General features: G+C 42.2%; 1 protein-coding gene across 1 annotated transcript in view; it reads left to right on the top strand.

The window, feature by feature from the left end:
- Positions 1 to 4,373: 4,373 nt before the first annotated feature.
- Positions 4,374 to 6,700, top strand: part of NEDD9 (neural precursor cell expressed, developmentally down-regulated 9) — a 184,260-nt gene continuing 181,933 nt past the window's right edge. Inside the window, exon 1 of the mRNA XM_059688603.1 lies at positions 4,374 to 4,506. The gene's annotated coding sequence lies outside the window, so the exon portion shown is untranslated. The remainder of the gene's footprint in view (positions 4,507 to 6,700) is intronic.

Genomic DNA, 6,700 nt, shown 5'->3' with positions numbered 1-6,700 from the left:
CCTTATAACTGTGGTTTTGAACTCTATATCCAGTACTTTGCTTTTATCCATTTCTTTCATTTGTGACATCTTTCTTTGTCTCCACATTTTGGCTGCTTCCCTGTGTTTGTTTCTATGTGTTGGGTAGCTGCTAAGTCTCCTTGAGTTGAGAGAGTGGCCTTGTGTGGTCAGATGTCCTATAGGGCCCAGTGGCTCAGCCTCCTGAGTCACCTGAGGTGGACACTCTTGGTGTACCCCTTTTTGGGATATGTGCACAGTCTTGTTGTAGTTAAGCCTTAATTGCTGTTGGTATCACTAGAAGGAATTGACCTCCAGGCCAATTGGCTATGAGGACCTTCTGTGTCTACAGTGGAAGAGTTGCTGTTCAGGAGACACCCTAATGGGGAAGGACTTGCTTCAGTGTGGCTTTGGTGCTCACTGAGCCTGCCCCTTGAGTGTGTCTCTTATGGATGTGAAGAGTTCTAATCTGGTATGGTCTCACACTGACCATTGGGTACACTGGCTCTTGGATCTCCAAGGAGGTGCAAAGTCAGTCACTGCCTGGGGCCACCCAGCAGGAGCTACAGAGAGATCTGCAGATTCCTCCTCTTTGTATCAGGTTTGGAAGTGCCCAGACAAGGCCCAGCTGTGTAGCAATGCAGGCTGCTGCTGCTGCTGCTGCCTGTTTGACAGGTTTTAGGCTGAGAAAGGACAGGCCATTCATATGCAAAAGCCGCTGCACACAGCTTGGGTCAGGTTGTAAATTGGGTGTAAATTGGGTTGTAAATTGGGAGTGGGGGTCTCAGAGAATCACCAGGGCAGAGCAAACAGCAATGGCTGCCAGTCAGCCCTCCACTGGAGAGGTCCTGGGGCAGGAAAAATGACTACTGTGAGCACCTTCCTTCTCAAAGAAAGCCGCCCTCAGGTTCTGGCCCGATGCCAGACAGTCCAGTTTCTCCCCATATGTGTCTGGGTCACCAGAATCTCACTCAAAACTGGAATTCAGAGCAATCAGGAGCTTGTATCTCCCTCCTGATTAAAAAAAGCAGCGTGCCCTGTTGCCAGCCCATTCTGTGTGTGCCTCTGCACATCCTACCAGTCTCAATGCACTTTCTTCTTTACCTCTAGTTGTAGAACTTCCACTCAGTCAGCTTTTCCATGGTTCTGGATGATAGTTTTTCTGTCTTTTAGTTGTAATTTTGATGTGGTTGTGAAAGGCAGAAAGTACAGGTGTTTACCTATGCCACCATCTTGGTTCTCCCCAAGCTATGAGTTTCTTGAAGGCAGGCCCATGTCTTGTGGACTGATATATCAAAAAATGCACAGGAAAGCTCAGGGGAATTTTCAGATACACAGTAGTTATTGAATGGACAAATAAGTTGGATCTTTTTGAGCTCTAATTTCTTCAACTAAAAATGAAAACCACAGAACTGACTGCCATTCCCAAGCAGGGATGAGGCATATGTTATAATACTGGACAACTTTACTCTTAAAACTTTCCAAACCAACTCTTGAGCATATTCATTTAAATTCCTCAGTGGGAAGCTGATTTCCTATAGCTAATACTGTCTTCAATCATGGATGAAAATGAGTCAAGCAAATGGAATAAAATACACACACACACACACACACACAGACATACACACAGAGAGAGACACACACACACAACTTGGCCATATATTTTTTTAAAATTTTTCTCTCCTCATTTCTCCCTCCCCTACCCCTCAGCCTCCACTCCATACAACAGTCACTTCCTGGACCAAACATTCATGACAAATTCAAAACAGTTGCCTGGTGTTTGGCTACTGCTTAACAGGTAGTTATAAACTATTCTGTGGTGATAACCGATATTCCAGCTAACTGAGATGGCATGAGGAAGCTGATTAAAGTAGTCAAGAGATTGTTTAAAGATGAAAATGTAAACATGGCCTTTATTGGATAGAGTAATTAGAAATTACAGCTGTTTGGTTTTTTGTCAGAACCATCTGTGGTTTATCAAAATTTTGACACATGGCATAACCTGCCACTAATCAAAAAGAAGCAAACAAGCCAAAAAGAATGAAAGAAAGAAAGAAAGAAAGAAAGAAAGAAAGAAAGAAAGAAAGAAAGAAAGAAAGAATTATCTAAGACTAAGTAGGAAAACAGACATGGAAAACCTCCATCTTTCCAAGTGGGAAAAAATATTTAACTTGTTATTCTGGTCTGTTTTGGGACAAAGTCAGCTTCTCGTTTGTTTTGACAAATGTGCCCTCTCTCCATTGTGAAGAATCCCACAGTGGATGGCCCAGACAGCTCAAAGTGACAAAAGAAGCCATGAGGATGTAGGTGAAAGAACAGAGCTAAGTCTAACCACGTTGCCAAACTCAAGTAATTTATTTAAATGAAGCTCAAGCTTGGCTTTTTTGATACATCTAGAGTATCGTTGATTTATGGAGATTATTCGATGGCATTAACCTTCTGGTTATAATATATAACTGTAAATTATTTTTTCTAAAATTGACACATTTAAATTTATACTGCTTAACATCTAATGAAAAACCTAATACTTTAGCTGATTAGTGTAATAGGAAATTAGTACAGGGACATTTTGAAAAAAAATATGTACTGTCCATATTACTCCTCTACCTCTATCAATTTATTAAAAATATTCTGCACTATAAAATAAAAACTTGGAAAAAAATAATTCTACCCAAAATCTACAACAGTTCTTGATGCATACATAACATGTACTCTAGAATGTTTTTCAAGGAAAGAGAAATAAAGATTAAAAATAGAGTAACTTGGTATTTTCACCATGAATATTGCTAATTACACTTAAGAATGCAATATGTGGATGATTATTAATATAAACGTTCTTGTTATTGATGTATTGATAAATCTCAATTGCACAAAGCATTGGTCTGAGTATTTGTTTCTTTGTTTAAATGTGATGTCTGCTTATGGCAGAGTATTCTTTAGCATGGTATAGGCCAGTGATTGCGAACCTTTTGAGCTTGGCATGTCAGCATTTTGAAAACCCTAACTTAACTCTGGTGCCATGTCACATATAGAAATTTTTTGATATTTGCAACCATAGTAAAACAAAGACATATTTTTGATATTTATTTTATATATTTAAATGCCATTTAACAAAGAAAAATCAACCAAAAAAATGAGTTCGCGTGTCACCTCTGACACGCGTGTCATAGGTTCGCCATCACTGGTATAGGCTAACTCAACATTTTTAAATAAATGGCATGTATCTGAATTTCAGAGAAATCTTACTGCAAATCAAAACAAAACAACACACTAGAATTCACAAGAGTGCAACATACAACATGAGAGGAGTATAAAGATGAGGGGAGCACCCAGCACAACCCTTTCCTTGCCTCGGCGTTGGAGCAGGAAGGAACAGGAGCATCAGGTACCACTGGTCATCTTGGGAGCATCTATTGCTCATGCCCTCTCCCTCTTTTCTCAACCCTGTATGCCCCCAGAAAGGTGTGGGAAGTAGGGGAGAGAAGGAAAAAGCAAAGGACTGAACTTATAATAACATCACTTGTCACTAATAAAAATAGCAAAAACGTAAATACTGCTTATTTATTTGTGCCAGGTACTCTTTTAATGCTTTACATATACTAACAGTTATGCTAGTAACAGTTAGATAGTAACTAACTTATCTAATTCTCACAACAACCCTATGATTATTCCCATTTTGCAGATGAAAAAGCTAAGACACAGAAATGCAAAACAGTTCAAAGGGTAGAGGTAATTCAAACCTGGGAGCTTGGCTTCAGAGCATATCCACTTGTCTGCTACTCAAAAGTACAGCCAGAAAAACACAAAGGTCTTGGGACTAAGTAATTTTCCAATTCCCTTCCACACACTCGTCACATGTAAGTAGGAGAGTCTCCATTTGCATACCTAGCCCCTAGAAGGTGCCTAACACAGGGTATAGGCTCAATATATATTTGTAAAATGGAAGGGTGTTTTGTGTCAATTTATAGTGGAAGTCTAGAACATATGGAGTCCATAAAGCCACAAAAATCCCAATTTGGTTGGCCTTAAAATAGGCTAATTTTTGCCTCTATGCAGCCTCGAAAGGAGCTTATGCCAATTAGAAAGTGCATTCCACAGAGTGGTATTGCATTAATAATTAAAAGATCACCCCTCTTTCTCAAGGTAGCAAACAGTATAGATTCAAACTAGATTTCTTACCTGTCCCTAAACTACAAATCGTCCACCGTGTATCAGTTCTGACAGAGAGAGAGAGAAAAAAAAAAAAAAGCTCAGAGAGGAAACGAACTGAGACAACATCACTTCACAGCACCGGAAGGAAAAACACACACACGCTTACGCCACTCATACTCTACGTGTGTGGTTGCTCAGTAGGGAAATGCTTGCAGCTGCCTTTAGAAGCAAGGCTGGTGGCTGCAACAAGAGAAGGTTGATGATGATTCAGAACTGAACTACCACCTCCTGCCTGCTGCCCAGAGAAAGGCAAGGACACCAGGGAGACCGAAGAAGCCACCAATGGTGCTGCCCTGGGTGAGTTCTCAAACCCTTGCTGTGAACTGAGGGGAGAAATGGGGAGACTCACTCAGACTCTGACTTCCTGAGTTGGTGTCAGACATCTGGTGGTGTTTCCCACCGTTAACACCCCTTAAATGGAGGTGGGAGGGACTCAACATGCCCCAGAGGAGAAACAATGATTCCAGGCCTCCTTCAAGTTGACCTGGAGGCATGGCTTTAATGCAACTTAAAGCCTCTGTGATTCTATTTTTTTAAATCATCCTGGGCAGGTACTTCCTGGTGTGTAAAGTAGATGGCTACTCCCTCTCCCTACCGTCCTCAGAGAGCTTACCTGTGATAACCTAGAGCTTTCGCTTTTCCTAAACTATTTCAGTACTTCAGAGTGTGGGCTGTCACTTCCACTTAGTGATGGGTTAGAGTCACTTATGCTGCCATCCATATTCAGCTTCTCTGGGAAAGACTCCGAGGGGGGCAAGAAATGGTGATTGAGAATTGAACTCAGTGTGTGTCCCAGCTCTGCAGAGAACTGGTCATCAGCATCCCTTCTAAGGGGGTTGGGGACAAATTGCACTTGTTCTATCTGTCCATACTGGGCCACACCAACAGCTCCATTCACACTTTTCTCTATATTTATTAATTCATTTAACTCATTCATCCATGCAATTGCCTTTCTTCCACAAAGGATTCAAGGGCACTTTTTGTCTTGTTGAAATTATTTAAAAATAAAGAACATATACAACTTCAAAGGGGGAAGCTATTCTAAAAGGTTATACAATAGTTCCCCCATCTGAGGTTTTACTTTCGTGGTTTTAGTTACCTGGCCGTCAACTGTGGTCCAAAAATATTAAGTGGAAAATTCCAGAAATAAACAATCCCCAAGTTTTCAATTATGCACCGTTCTGAGTAACACAATGACATCTTGCACTGTCCTGCTCCGTCCTGCACGGGATGCGAATCATCTTTTGGTCCAGCATCTCCACATGTATCTACTCCCCACCTGCTAGTCACAGTAGCCGGCTCAGTTATCAGATTGACTGTCTTGGCATTACAATGCTTGTGTTCAAGGAAACCTTATTTTATTTCATAATGGACCCAAGTGCAAAAGTAGGGATGCTGGCCATTCAGATATGCCAAAGAGAAGCTGTAAAATCTGACCTTTAAGTGAAAAGGTGAATTCAGTAAAATAAGATATTTTGAGAGAGACCACACTCATGTAACTTTTATGACAGTATATTATTATAATTATTCTATTTTATTATTAGTTATTATTGCTAATCTCTTGTACCTAATTTATGCATGAAACTTTATCATAGGTATGTGTGTATAGTAAAGAAATCCTATATAATAAAAGGCCAGGCACCATAAGTGTAATGACCAGAACGACCGCTCGACCAGTCGCCATGCGGTGCATTGACCACCTCTCGTTTCCCTCACACACACACACCCCCGCCTACAGGCTCCGATCTCAGCATGGCAAACGGGAAACCACGGGGAACCGGTGGGTGGCAGCAGCGGCCAGAGCAAAGCAGCCTGGGAGGCCAGAGCGAAGCAGCTCAGGTCCCGGGTGCCTGGCAGTAGTAGCTGGAGCAAAGCAGCCCGGGTCCCAGGTGCCGGAGGGAAGTCGGTGCTGGCAGCTGGGGGAAGGAAGGCCTAATCTTGCACGAACTTTCATGCATCGGGCCTCTAGTAGTTTATATAAAGTTTGGTGCTATCCCAGGTTCTGGCGGTTTGGAATGTTATCTCCCATGGGTAAGGGGTGACTGCTACATGCTGAAGGCTGTGTGGAGGGCAGGCAGTCTTCTCCCGTGCTGGTGACGAGAGGTGGAGTGGGTGCTCCAGTGCTTTTCCCTCCCGCAGGAGAGCCCTCCTTTCCCCGGGAGGCTGGTTTCCCACCCAGAAGTGGGGGTGAGGAGCAATGTCCATGACGGAGCCTGGGAACCAGCCCCATGGTTTTCCTTCTTGCTTCTGTTTCTTCCCCAGTTTGGTTATTTTCAAGGACATTCCTGTTGTAAGGATGGGGCAGGTGCAGCAGTGGAAAGGGAAGGACATGAAATCAGTTTTGAGTTAGAGCGCCACCATTTCCCATTAATTAATTTAACAGACATCTAGTGAATATCCACTTTTAAGTCAAAACTTACATAAGTTGAAGCAAAACTGACATTGCCCCATCTCCTCTCAAAAGTACAGTCCAGATGTTAATTAGTGAGTA

The sequence above is a fragment of the Myotis daubentonii genome, chromosome 3 (genome assembly GCF_963259705.1).
Source record: "Myotis daubentonii chromosome 3, mMyoDau2.1, whole genome shotgun sequence".
Taxonomy (NCBI): Eukaryota; Metazoa; Chordata; class Mammalia; order Chiroptera; family Vespertilionidae; genus Myotis; species Myotis daubentonii.
This window is presented reverse-complemented; position numbering and strand designations above follow the sequence as displayed.